Source organism: Argopecten irradians, chromosome 16 (genome assembly GCF_041381155.1).
Source record: "Argopecten irradians isolate NY chromosome 16, Ai_NY, whole genome shotgun sequence".
NCBI classification, from domain to species: Eukaryota; Metazoa; Mollusca; class Bivalvia; order Pectinida; family Pectinidae; genus Argopecten; species Argopecten irradians.
The window spans coordinates 17,986,632-18,002,521 of record NC_091149.1 but is presented as its reverse complement, the minus strand read 5'-3'; the positions used below and the strand labels follow the sequence as shown (position 1 = coordinate 18,002,521).

Genomic DNA, 15,890 nt, shown 5'->3' with positions numbered 1-15,890 from the left:
ACCATGACATCAGAACATACCAACATCAGAATACCAATAGTTTGTCACCATGACATCAGAACATACCAACATCATATTACCAATAGTTTGTCACCATGACATCAGAACATACCAACATCAGACTACCAATAGTTTGTCACCTTGACATCAGAACATACCAACGTCAGACTACCAATAGTTTGTCACCATGACATCAGAACATACCAACATCAGACTACCAATAGCTTGTCACCATGACATCAGGACATACCAATGTCTGACTACCAATAGTTTGTCACCATAACATCAGAACATACCAACATCATACTACCAATAGTTTGTCACCATGATATCAGAACATACCGATGTCAGACTACCAATAGTTTGTCACCATGACATTAGAACATACCAACATCAGACTACCAATAGTTTGTCACCATGACATCAGAACATACCAACATCAGACTACCAATAGTTTGTCACCATGACATCAGGACATACCAACGTCAGACTACCAATAGTTTGTCACCATGACATCAGAACATACCAACATCAGATTACCAATAGTTTGTCACCATGACAACAGAACATACCAACATCATACTACCAATAGTTTGTCACCATGACATCAGAAAATATCAATGTCAGACTACCAATAGTTTGTCACCATGACATCAGAACATACCAACGTCAGACTACCAATAATTTGTCACCATGACATCAGAACATATAAACGTCAGACAACCAATAGTTTGTCACCATGACATCAGAACACACCAACATCAGACTACCAATAGTTTGTCACCATGACATCAGAACATATCAACGTCAGACAACCAATAGTTTGTCACCATGACATCAGAACACACCAACATCAGACTACCAATAGTTTGTCACCATGACATCAGAACATACCAACATCAGAATACCAATAGTTTGTCACCTTGACATCAGAACATACCAACGTCAGACTACCAATAGTTTGTCACCATGACATCAGAACATACCAACATCAGACTACCAATAGCTTGTCACCATGACATCAGGACATACCAATGTCTGACTACCAATAGTTTGTCACCATAACATCAGAACATACCAACATCATACTACCAATAGTTTGTCACCATGATATCAGAACATACCGATGTCAGACTACCAATAGTTTGTCACCATGACATTAGAACATACCAACATCAGACTACCAATAGTTTGTCACCATGACATCAGAACATACCAACATCAGACTACCAATAGTTTGTCACCATGACATCAGGACATACCAACGTCAGACTACCAATAGTTTGTCACCATGACATCAGAACATACCAACATCAGATTACCAATAGTTTGTCACCATGACAACAGAACATACCAACATCATACTACCAATAGTTTGTCACCATGACATCAGAAAATATCAATGTCAGACTACCAATAGTTTGTCACCATGACATCAGAACATACCAACGTCAGACTACCAATAATTTGTCACCATGACATCAGAACATATAAACGTCAGACAACCAATAGTTTGTCACCATGACATCAGAACACACCAACATCAGACTACCAATAGTTTGTCACCATGACATCAGAACATATCAACGTCAGACAACCAATAGTTTGTCACCATGACATCAGTACACACCAACATCAGACTACCAATAGTTTGTCACCATGACATCAGAACATACCAACATCAGAATACCAATAGTTTGTCACCTTGACATCAGAAACATACAAACATTGGACTACCAATTGTTTGTCACCATGACATCAGAACATATCAACGTCAAACTACCAATAGTTTGTCACAATGACATTTGAACATACCAACATCAGACTACCAATAGTTTGTCACCATGACATCAGGACATACCAACATCAGACTACCAATAGTTTGTCACCATGACATCAGAACATATCAACGTCAGACAACCAATAGTTTGTCACCATGACATCAGTACACACCAACATCAGACTACCAATAGTTTGTCACCATGAAATCAGAACATACCAACATCAGAATACCAATAGTTTGTCACCATGACATCAGAACATACCAACATCAGACTACTAATAGTTTGTCACCATGACGTCAGGACATACCAACATCACACTACCAATAGTTTGTCACCATGACATCAGGACATACCAACATCAGACTAACAATAATTTGTCACCATGACATCAGAACATACCAATGTCAGACTACCAATAGTTTGTTACCTTGACATCAGAACATATCAACATCAGAATACCAATAGTTTGTCACCATGACATCAGAACATACCAACATCATACTACCAATAGTTTGTCACCATGACATCAGAACATACCAACATCAGACAACCAATAGTTTGTCACCATGACATCAGAACATACCAACATCAGACTACCAATAGTTTGTCACCATGACATCAGAACATACCAACATCAGACTACCAATAGTTTGTCACCATGACATCAGAACATACCAACATCAGACTACCAATAGTTTGTCACCATGACATCAGAACATACCAACATCAGACTACCAATAGTTTGTCACCATGACATCAGAACATACCAACATCAGACTACCAATAGTTTGTCACCATGACATCAGAACATACCAACATCAGACTACCAATAGATTGTCACCATGACATCAGAACATACCAACATCAGACTACCAATAGTTTGTCACCATGACATCAGGACATACCAACATCAGACTAACAATAGTTTGTCACCATGACATCAGAACATACCAATATCAGACTACCAATAGTTTGTCACCATGACATCAGGACATACCAACATCAGACTAACAATAGTTTGTCACCATGACATCAGAACATACCAACATCAGACTACCAACAGTTTGTCACCATGACATCAGAACATACCAGCATCAGACTACCAATAGTTTGTCACCATGACATCAGAACATACCAACGTCAGACTACCAATAGTTTGTCACCATGACATCAGAACATACCAACATCAGACTACCAATAGTTTGTCACCATGACATCAGGACATACCAACATCAGACTAACAATAGTTTGTCACCATGACATCAGAACATACCAACATCAGACTACCAACAGTTTGTCACCATGACATCAGAACATACCAACATCAGACTACCAATAGTTTGTCACCATGACATCAGAACATACCAACGTCAGACTACCAATAGTTTGTCACCATGACATCAGAACATACCAACATCAGACTACCAATAGTTTGTCACCATGACATCAGAACATACCAACGTCAGACTACCAATAGTTTGTCACCATGACATCAGAACATACCAACATCCGACAACCAATAGTTTGTCACCACAACATCAGAACATACCAACATCAGAATACCAATAGTTTGTCACCATGACATCAGAACATACCAACATCAGACAACCAATAGTTTGTCACCATGACATCAGAACATACCAACGTCAGACTACCAATAGTTTGCCACCATGACATCAGAACATACCAACATCAGACTACCAATAGTTTGTTACTTTGACATCAGAACATACCAACATCAGACTACCAATAGTTTGTTACTTTGACATCAGAACATACCAACATCAGACAACCAATAGTTTGTCACCACCACATCAGAACATACCAACATCAGAATACCAATAGTTTGCCACCATGACATCAGAACATACCAACATCAGAATACCAATAGTTTGTCACCATGACATCAGAACATACCAACATCATATTACCAATAGTTTGTCACCATGACATCAGAACATACCAACATCAGACTACCAATAGTTTGTCACCTTGACATCAGAACATACCAACGTCAGACTACCAATAGTTTGTCACCATGACATCAGAACATACCAACATCAGACTACCAATAGCTTGTCACCATGACATCAGGACATACCAATGTCTGACTACCAATAGTTTGTCACCATAACATCAGAACATACCAACATCATACTACCAATAGTTTGTCACCATGATATCAGAACATACCGATGTCAGACTACCAATAGTTTGTCACCATGACATTAGAACATACCAACATCAGACTACCAATAGTTTGTCACCATGACATCAGAACATACCAACATCAGACTACCAATAGTTTGTCACCATGACATCAGGACATATACCGACATCAGACTACCAATAGTTTGTCACCATGACATTAGAACATACCAACATCAGAATACCAATAGTTTGTCACCATGACATTAGAACATACCAACATCAGACTACCAATAGTTTGTCACCATGACATCAGGACATACCAACGTCAGACTACCAATAGTTTGTCACCATGACATCAGAACATACCAACATCAGATTACCAATAGTTTGTCACCATGACAACAGAACATACCAACATCATACTACCAATAGTTTGTCACCATGACATCAGAAAATATCAATGTCAGACTACCAATAGTTTGTCACCATGACATCAGAACATACCAACGTCAGACTACCAATAATTTGTCACCATGACATCAGAACATATAAACGTCAGACAACCAATAGTTTGTCACCATGACATCAGAACACACCAACATCAGACTACCAATAGTTTGTCACCATGACATCAGAACATATCAACGTCAGACAACCAATAGTTTGTCACCATGACATCAGAACACACCAACATCAGACTACCAATAGTTTGTCACCATGACATCAGAACATACCAACATCAGAATACCAATAGTTTGTCACCTTGACATCAGAACATACAAACATTGGACTACCAATTGTTTGTCACCATGACATCAGAACATATCAACGTCAAACTACCAATAGTTTGTCACAATGACATTTGAACATACCAACATCAGACTACCAATAGTTTGTCACCATGACATCAGGACATACCAACATCAGACTACCAATAGTTTGTCACCATGACATCAGAACATATCAACGTCAGACAACCAATAGTTTGTCACCATGACATCAGTACACACCAACATCAGACTACCAATAGTTTGTCACCATGAAATCAGAACATACCAACATCAGAATACCAATAGTTTGTCACCATGACATCAGAACATACCAACATCAGAATACCAATAGTTTGTCACCATGACATCAGAACATACCAACATCATACTACCAATAGTTTGTCACCATGACATCAGAACATACCAACATCAGACAACCAATAGTTTGCCACCATGACATCAGAACATATCAACGTCAGACTACCAATAGTTTGTCACCATGACATCAGAACATACCAACATCATACTACCAATAGTTTGTCACCATGACATCAGAACATACCAACATCAGACTACCAATAGTTTGTCACCATGACATCAGGACATACCAACATCAGACTACCAATAGTTTGTCACCATGACATCAGGATATACCAACATCAGACTACCAATAGTTTGTCACCATGACATCAGAACATACCAACATCAGACTACCAAAAGATTGTCACCATGACATCAGAACATACCAACATCAGACTACCAATAGTTTGTCACCATGACATCAGGACATACCAACATCAGACTAACAATAGTTTGTCACCATGACATCAGAACATACCAATATCAGACTACCAATAGTTTGTCACCATGACATCAGGACATACCAACATCAGACTAACAATAGTTTGTCACCATGACATCAGAACATACCAACATCAGACTACCAACAGTTTGTCACCATGACATCAGAACATACCAGCATCAGACTACCAATAGTTTGTCACCATGACATCAGAACATACCAACGTCAGACTACCAATAGTTTGTCACCATGACATCAGAACATACCAACATCAGACTACCAATAGTTTGTCACCATGACATCAGACATACCAACATCAGACTACAATAGTTTGTCACCATGACATCAGAACATACCAACATCAGACTACCAATAGTTTGTCACCATGACATCAGAACATACCAACATCAGACTACCAATAGTTTGTCACCATGACATCAGAACATACCAACATCAGACTACCAATAGTTTGTCACCATGACATCAGAACATACCAACATCAGACTACCAATAGTTTGTCACCATGACATCAAACATACCAACTCAGACACCAATAGTTTGTCACCATGACATCAGAACATACCAACATCAGACTACCAATAGTTTGTCACCATGACATCAGAACATACCAACATCAGACTACCAATAGTTTGTACCATGACATCAGAACATACCAACATCAGAACATAGTTTGTCCAACATCAGAACATACCAACTCAGACTACCAATAGTTTGTCACATGTCACCATGACATCAGAACATACCAACATCAGACTACCAATAGTTTGTCACCTTGACATCAGAACATACAAACATCAGACTACCAATAGTTTTTTACCATGACATCAGAACATACCAACAACATCAGACTACCAATAGTTTGTCACCATGACATCAGAACATACCAACGTCAGACTACCAATAGTTTGTCACCATGACATCAGAACATACCAACATCAGACTACTAATAGTTTGTCACCATGACATCAGGACTTACCAACATCAGACTACCAATAGTTTGTCACCATGACATTTGAACATACCAACATCAGACTAACAATAATTTTTTACCATGACATCAGAACATACCAATGTCAGACTACCAATAGTTTGTTACTTTGACATCAGAACATACCAACATCAGACAACCAATAGTTTGTCATCATGACATCAGAACATACCAACATCAGACTACCAATAGTTTGTCACCATGACATCAGAACATACCAACATCAGACAACCAATAGTTTGTCACCATCACATCAGAACATACCAACGTCAGACTACCAATAGTTTGTCACCATGACATCAGAACATACCAACGTCAGACTACCAATAGTTTGTCACCATGACATCAGAACATACCAACATCAGACTACCAATAGTTTGTCACCATGACATCAGAACATACCAACGTCAGACTACCAATAGTTTGTCACCATGACATCAGAACATATCAACGTCAGACTACCAATAGTTTGTCACCATGACATCAGAACATACCAACGTCAGACTACCAATAGGTTGTCACCATTGTATCAGAACATACCAACGTCAGACTACTAATAGTTTGTCACCATGACATCAGAACATACCACCGTCAGCTGACTCTAAATGTATTGTTATTTTGATATTCAGACACACAAACTTTGATTTTGAGAAATATTATCATAATTGACTGCTATCTTTATACGGAAAGATGATGATCAAATAAGTCTGTTTTCCTTATTTGCTTTGAAAGGCCTATTGTCTTGATCTCGGAGATTGGATGCAAATCTGATTGCCCTTCCTTGAATTAACTGCTATCATGTCACCCAGGGATGCTTTAGCTACAGGTCTATTTTTAGTATACTGGCATGATAGTATATGTGACCTTGAAATGAATGGAAGTAAATTATTTCGCTTTACAGCAAAAAAATACATAGGGTGTCTGGCACTTAGGTTATTAGGGTAATACTACATATATGTTCATAATAGCCTGTTTACATTACAAACAGGTGTTTAGCTAAACACTGATGCGGCATGCCTCATTTCATTGGGAATTTAAGTGAAGGGAACCAATAAATATGCACAAAACTTACTGTAAACAATTTTCGTATCAATATCAGGCCAATGTTCAACTACTTCACACTAGATAATTTCTACTTGGTTTTCCCAGATGTGACTACAAAAACAGTTCTGAGGAATAAAACCTCTAGTTTCCTATCTCTGGCTGATAAAACAGGGACTGATAACTAATCATAAATACCACAGATATTCTACACTGATTTATTTGTCCATTAATTTAATATACTTCATTCACCCTTGAAGCGTCATTTAGAATCTCCCAAAACTAAAGCTGGAACGGTTCATTATAAAATTTCAGGGGCGATTGAGTTAAAAGCAATCAAAGTATGAGCTAAAACATTTTTTATGAGGTAAAAATGAAACAGTATAATCTACTCGTCCTTAAAAATCAATTTAACCCTGAAATTCCATTGATACGTAAGTGTATGTTATACATTGACCTCGACCTGTGACCTTGGGCTTCTATATGACACTTCCCATTTAAAACAGTGACATATTTATATCTGCAGGTCTGCAGAAAATAAACAGTGAAGCGTGTACGTAGATATATACAATAACTCTTGTTCCCCACCGACAAAACATACTAACCGTGAATGCATCATACATTATTACCTGCGCTCAGTTTCATGAACATTCCTTAACTTTAGGAATTTACTCAACTTCAAAAATTACCTATATGAACATTACAGAAGTTAAGGGATTAAGATCATAAGGACTTTGCTTTCTCTAATGCTTGAACCTCTTTAAACTTCAGAAATATTGCTGAAACTGGGTCCAGAGGAACTGGAAAAATAACTTAAATATGAATGTAAATACAAAACATGCCAGTAATGTACTACTAGAAGCCTTCATTATTTTTTTATCAAGCAGATTCCGACACATTATCATATATTGCAGTGAGACTCCTGAAAGCATCGAAAAAAATTGTATAATGCTTATGACTCCTTGAAATGTAATCCGATTTGGCGACTTCCTAGATTCAAGATTCTAGCTATAGGCATATCTTAATTGGTCGATCCTCTAGATTTCTAAGAAATAGTTTCACTTTTAAATTCCTAAAACTTCAAATTCAATTAGTTGGATGCCCCGGATAAGCCAATAATTTAAAATCAAATCAAAGAAAAATCAGGTTTAGAAACTGTCTCTATGGAAAACATTAGGGTCCTTACTTTAATTTTACTAACATTATCAGTAATTTGCAAATTTTGTAGTTGACTCCACATGAAATCTGCATAAGCCATGTTTCAATGGGATTGACATGGGCAACAATGGATATAAACTGTATATTTATTGCCCCCCCCCCCCCTCTATCATAATAGAGGCAGAAATGAACAATTTATCAGTTTTAATTTCTATTTCACAGAAAGATTCTTGTAACTATATTTTGAATTTAGAACAAAGCATGACAGAATTTCTGTATAGTGGTAAGGGGACAGAATTCTTTGCTCCCTATAGTGGTAAGGGGACAGAATTCTTTGCTCCCTATAGCTAGCTTGTAGGGTAAAAGGATGTACAAATTGTGTATCCAGGTAGAGTGCCGAGATATAGACATTGATGATTCACAGCCCAGCCATTCATCTGTACCAGGACAGGGGTCTATACTGCAGTGACGACCTTGACCCTGATCCTAATACACATCATACAACAGTAGGTAATGTATATATACCAATAACATCATAATGTGCATTATCTATGCCATTCATTGTATTTTACCAAATTACCGTAAGATTTCTAATTGTAGCCCCTGTGACTGACTTTTTTTTCCCAATCCATCCCTTAAAGATGTTACCATAATGTCCCTTAATAAACATGTATACATAATCATATGTACGTAACACCAGTCACAGGAAATACTTACAATACAGTATAAGTTCATGTGTAATAATTACAGGAAACTAGAAAACCTGACATGACGTCTTCCCTCAGAAAGTACCCTGCTGAAGCTTAAGTGATATTATATATATATGCTACAGTAATTTGCAGACACCTTCAAACTATAACCCAGACTACTTAACAAGTGATTTTTTTAGGTACATTTGGGGCCGAATAAAGGCTTCTTCCACTAGAGAAATTCTGCTGGTTTTTTTCTCATTTTTTTTTGTAAATATTTTCCCAAATACAGAAAATTCTCTAAAATATAAATGTTTCAAGAAAGATGCAATGTAGTGTTTTCCCATGCAATTGAAAAGGTACAGACCCCTGAAATTATTGAAGAAAATCACTGTAAAATAATAAACCAATTGAACTGGACTGGACAATTCTGATATGCTATTTTGATACCCTATGTATATACATACATTAATTTAATCATAACAGAGGTAAAAAGTTCACAATAAAAAATCAGATCAAACTAAAGATAAAGTTTTGACCATACCCAGTGACAATATCAATGACATCATGGCCAGCTTTATAGGAATTGTTACAAACTTATTTTTTTTCATAATATATCTCAACTTCAGGAATGTTCTCTATAGAAAAGTAAATGACAAAATTTAAGGTTATTAAAATCATATAACTTTCATTTTTTTCATAAACTTCTCGGGAAACTGGAAATGTTTCCCTATAAGAAACATTAATATTAAGGAAAATACTGCATGCTAGCGAAGTAAAGCTATGCGTATGAAGTAAAGCTTTATAGCTAGATTGATGAAATAGGGGCATTATATGAACAGTCAAACTATTTAGCAATTGGAAAGTAGAAAGTTTGTTGGTGTTCGTGGACGTGGTTAGATATAATTTATAACTTTAAAACCATCTTGATGTTATTGAAGCACAATATCTATATATAGGTCACAATAACCTGACCGTGTATAACCCTTACACACAGGTGCAGGAGAACTCTATCTTCGGGACAGGAGGCTTACGTTAAACTGTAGATCTTATAAATATGGACAAAAGAAAACAGACAGTAAATATATTTCGTCATACAGATAAATTAACAAAAGAATAGTAATTTCTTGGTAATACGACTGAATATACTTTTCTAAATTGTAAACCTCATTTGGCAGGTAATTATCCCAATTCTCTAAAATAATAACCAAAGAAAAATCCTGAAAGAAATATAATACTGACAAGTGACATTACTTCACACACGAAGTTTATGGTCGTTTTAGACAGCAGCCTGTAAATTATAACATAGCCCTGCATATTGACACGTAAAACCAGAAAAATAAAAAAAAACCTGGAAAATCCCATGTGGGAGGGGGTAGTTACCGTCTGCAATGAAAATATATAACAACTTATTTACTATTAGTTATAACGAGCGATAACAACGATACACATACAGGTATAACTACCAGATAGACATATTACCGGTTAATGTGGTGTTATTAAATGACATGTTACATGTATATCAATATCTTAGAGACGACTTTTCTGGCTCCGTGTATATAATCCAACGTGTGTGTGGCTAGGAGTATAAATCTAGGTCACCGGGACTAAGTTATTCTGACCGATTATCCATTCATTTCAGACAGATCCATCTGGCTAGCGGTGCTTATAAACACTTGTTCTACATCCAGATAGCTTAGAATATTAAATCAGGTGATCTTTTCCGTGTTACACTTCAACATGTTGACACTGCTAAACGCGATCCAAGTAAACTTCCAAACACCAGAAACACTCCTCCATTTTGGAAACACTTGTTGACCTCGAAAGAACACAGGTGAATCTGACAATAAACTGAAAACAAAATTTACCTTAGGAATGTGTCATGTTGGGTTGTTATGTCGTGGTAAAGTACTCCAAAACGCGACACAGCAAACTTCTTTACCCAACCTTCATAGTCTCGTATCCTGAAGCCGCCATGACAGTGACGTCACGATCATGGCAAGTGCGCTCCGTCTGGATTCGTTTACATGTTTTACGCTAGGGGTCGCCCGCTGATCTGAGATTTGACAGCTTTTCGTCCCATTCAGAAGTTACCGCGCCAAATTTTTATTTAACGTTTGTAACTTTCTACAGCGACATTCTTTGTTACATCATTAGTTTGACTTTTTTCCCCAATTTCTTTAATGTCTTATATCGTTTTTCAAGGGAATCGAATGAATTATTCATGCCAAATACTTTTAACCGTCGGATTTAGAAAAACAAACATAAATTGACTGTTTTAACTACTTTTATTGTACGTAACAGTTTAAAAGTTAATTAAACCTTGACCATATGCCGATAACATGGTAGAGGGTTAAACTACTGTATTCTCCGTTGTGCTCCTCAATATGCGCCCCGTTCTCCTTTCCGGCGAAACAGTTATGCTTCTGACATTGAGCATTGTATCCCATATTACACGAACTTGCGAGTCTTTTATATATGTGAATCACGACATGACAATGCATGTCACAGGACAAAAGACATATATATGTGTGTGTGTTTATTGCAACAGATATTAATGAACATGGGTACAGGGCTATTTTAAATTATATCTGATCTTTTCCCGTCCATAACTCACATTTTGGTTCATTAATAACATTGACAACATATTCTGGCCAATACCATCATGTTATATTTGGCCCGCCTTGTTATAAACCAGACATTATATTTCACGTTTTTGTTTGAACATACGCGTACGTAACACTTGGTTTGCTCGTCACCATCAGCAGAAATATAATAATATACAGTCTTTAAGCCGTAGCCACCAAGGATTTATAAGTCTCATCTATAAATACTTGTTGTGATTTATAAATCGTTGCTGTCATCAAGCTCTTTTATGTTGCGGTCGCAAGCGTGTAGGCCAACTAATTCTTTATAATTAGTTTTCTTTTATTTACCTGTAACAGAGACTTAGATATATTATCTGTATCTAAGTCCTGTAAGTATCTATTGCACGTTGACACGTAGCCTTAATTACCGATAGTATCATAACCTTTCTGTAATTCTGTTATTAACTTGTATGTGTCTATCTATCACGTTCATCCCTTACTAACTAACTCTCTTTCAAACGTGTAGTATCATATCTTAATTACATTCTGTTATTTACCTGTAATTAAGGACGTTGATGACTTATAAATCATTGCTGTAAGCATCTATCTCTCACACCCCTAACTAACAAACTAACATTCTGTTATTTACCTGTATGAGTATCTATCGCGCCCTTCCCCTATATCCCGACCCCCTTGCTACAGGACCCCTGGGTAGGGACAGACCATCTTGTTTGTTAGGAGGCGAGTTAATTAGGTCCAAAGGTGTAAAACACACCTGGGGGTCGCAGTAGAGCGCCCTGGAAGATCTTGGTGAGACCATGGCAGATTCAAACTCTTTACTTCGTTTAATATAAGTCTACATTTCATTTGGCTCATCAGTAAAACGCTGCATAGCCGGAACAAAAAATTCTCACATTTTTAGCCCACCATCATCAGATGGTGGGCTATTCAAATCGCCCTACGTCCGTGGTCCGTCGTCCGTCGTCCGTCCGTAAACAATGCTTGTTATCATTATTTCTTAAAAAATGTTGCAGGGATTTTGTTCAAACTTCACATGGAGGGTCCCCTTGGTCCATATTTGTGCCATACAGATTTTGAGGCTGATCGGAAAAACAAGATGGCCGCCAGGCAGGCCATCTTTGATTTTGGCAGTTGAAGTTTGTTATCGATATTTCTTGAGAACTACTCAAGGTATTTTGTTCAAACTTCACATGAAGGTTACCCTTGGTCCCTAGTTGTGCCATACAGATTTTGCGGCTGATCGGAAAAACAAGATGGCCGCCAGGTAGCCTTATTTGATTTTAGCAGTTGAAGTTTGTTATCGATATTTCTTGAGAACTAATGAAGGAATTTTGTTCAAACTTCACATGGAGGTTACCCTTGGTCCCTATTTGTGCCATACAGATTTTGAGTCTGATAGGAAAAACAAGATGACCACCAGGCGGCCATCTTGGATTTTGATAGTTAAGGTTTGATATCCCCATTTCTCAAAAAGTGCTGAAGGGATCTTTCTCAAATTTAATATGTAGGTTCCCCTCGGGCCCTTGTTGTGCATATTGCATTTTTGGACCAATCGGTGAACAAGATGGCCGCCAGGCCGCCATCTTGGATTTCGAAAGTTAAAGTTTGTTATCGGTATTTCTCAGATAGTACTGAAGGGATCTGTCTCAAACTTCATATGTAGGTTCCCCTAGGGACCTAGTTATGCATATTGTGATTTGGGACCGATCTGTCAACAAAATTGCTGCCAGGCAGCCATCTTTGATTTTTATATTCAAAGTTTGTTATCGCTATTTCTCAGAAAGTATTGAATGGATCTTTCTCAAATTTCACATGTAGGTTACCCTAGGGCCCTAGTTGTGCATATTGTGATTTGGGACCGATTGATCAACAAGATGGCCGCCAAGGAGTCATCTTGGATTTTGATAGTTGAAGTTTGTTACCGCTATTTCTCAAAAGGTACTGAAGCGATCTGTCTCAAATTTTATATGTAGTATGTTTGAAAAAGTTTAAAAAGTAGAGAAAAGATCCATCTTTCCTTTGTCAGATATAGATCATTCTTTGGTGGGCGCCAAGATCCCTCTGGGATCTCTTGTTCATTATTGGATATTAATTTATTAATGTGCATTAATATAATCAGAAATACATATATATTATGTATATATGATTCTAATATAACAATGGTCTGTGTGTCTATATGTCGTATACAATGTATAAAATGCTGCAAATATAAATCTAATAAATTCATTTTGAAATAAAAATTATAAACTTGGACAGTCATTTGAAACATTTTTAATTTTTGCGAGCTAATATTAGCATATAGGATTAATTTATTATTTTGTAGAAATATAAATACTAAACCCATGTGGAGCCTGATAGCTCATGTGCTTCAATAAGTCTTGGATTCGAAACTACAACGATTTATAAATGAGTCATGTGCGTCATTAGAAACTTTGAATACGTTACTCTAATTAAATGTATCATTATTACAATCTACACAATGCAAGTTTACCAAAATAAATTGAACTCGCTACATTTAGTTCATGTACATAGATTAACCCAAGGGTTGTTGCTAGAAATGGTCATGTGGCCTGAGACCGAGTGGTGCTTTTTTGTTGATAACCAAAAATCAAGAGTTCTATCTTGTTGCAGGAGATGAAGATGTAATTTGGAACCAAGAAATATTTAAATAAGAATGTATAATAAGCTTCTATGAAAAGAATGTTGGTCCGATTTTTTGTCTATGACTTCATAAACCCAAAAAGATATTGAGAATACTGCTTATAATTTAATTTGAATGACTCAGCGAGGTACTATTTAGGCATCAATTTCCGTTCTTTTACTTACTTTTATAATCAAAATTATGTAGACTCTGACCAAATCTCAGGACCCTCAATCTGATTACGTTTAACCTCTATTGAACGGAGTGGTCATAAGGATCTGTGTTTTAATCAGATTGTCAGGACCCTGTGATTGAATCGTACTAGCTAAACAGCTGTTGCACAGGGGTATGCTGTAACAGGTTTACTAAGAATTATTGTTATTTTAAATTTGTACTGATTGTCTGGTTTTGATTACTGCAGTTGTATACTCAGAAAAAAAATATGTTTCTAATGTTGAAGGGTAGAAATTCAAAATTCAGAATATGTTTTTTATTTTGGTACGCCAATTAACAACACAGCTTATATAGAAGCAATGGAATCAGGTTTTGGGGAGGAGTCATTCATTTTATCAGGGAAGCCAATCGAAAAAGACAGTTGAGTTCATTTGTATAACTTTCAATTCTTCTTACTGGTCCCACAAATCCATTGATGACATGATTATATTGTGTAGATTGGCAGGGGCGTTATTGTGAAAAAAAGAGTGAGGTTATTTACAGTCATTGTGAAGGTGCAGGTTATTTTTTTAGTTTATAGTTATAAGATAAAATATGATAGAGTTTAGGGGGTGGGGTTTAGTTCTTCAAGTTCTGTTTTTAGGATATGTGACTCGAAGGCCTCTAGTGTAGTTCTTTGTACTGTAGCCACCGGGAGGAGGTTCCATTGTTTAATTGTGTGTGGGAAAAATAAAAGCTTGAATATGTCCTTGGTGGCAGCTATTTGTCTATACTGTGTATCTCATTTGCACATGCAAACGCAGTAACTTAAATTATTAGAGCTCATTTGCATATACAACGTAGTAATTTTCAGTTGTATAGCTCATTTGCATAAAAAACGTAGTAACTTTCAGTTGTATAGTTTAAAACGTAGTAATTTTCAGGTGTATAGCTCATTTGCATAAAAAAAACATAGTAACTTTCAGTTGTATAGCTCATTTGCATATAAAACGTAGTAATTTTCAGTTGTATAGCTCATTTGCATATACAACGTAGTAACTTGCAGTTGTATAGCTAGTTTGT

The 15,890-nt window shown here is 36.7% G+C and overlaps 1 protein-coding gene across 1 annotated transcript in view; it reads right to left on the bottom strand.

Moving 5' to 3' along the window:
- Nucleotides 1-11,416, bottom strand: part of LOC138310483 (mitogen-activated protein kinase kinase kinase 2-like) — a 69,676-nt gene extending 58,260 nt beyond the window's left edge. Inside the window, exon 1 of the mRNA XM_069251711.1 lies at nucleotides 11,273-11,416. The gene's annotated coding sequence lies outside the window, so the exon portion shown is untranslated. The remainder of the gene's footprint in view (nucleotides 1-11,272) is intronic.
- Nucleotides 11,417-15,890: the final 4,474 nt, after the last annotated feature.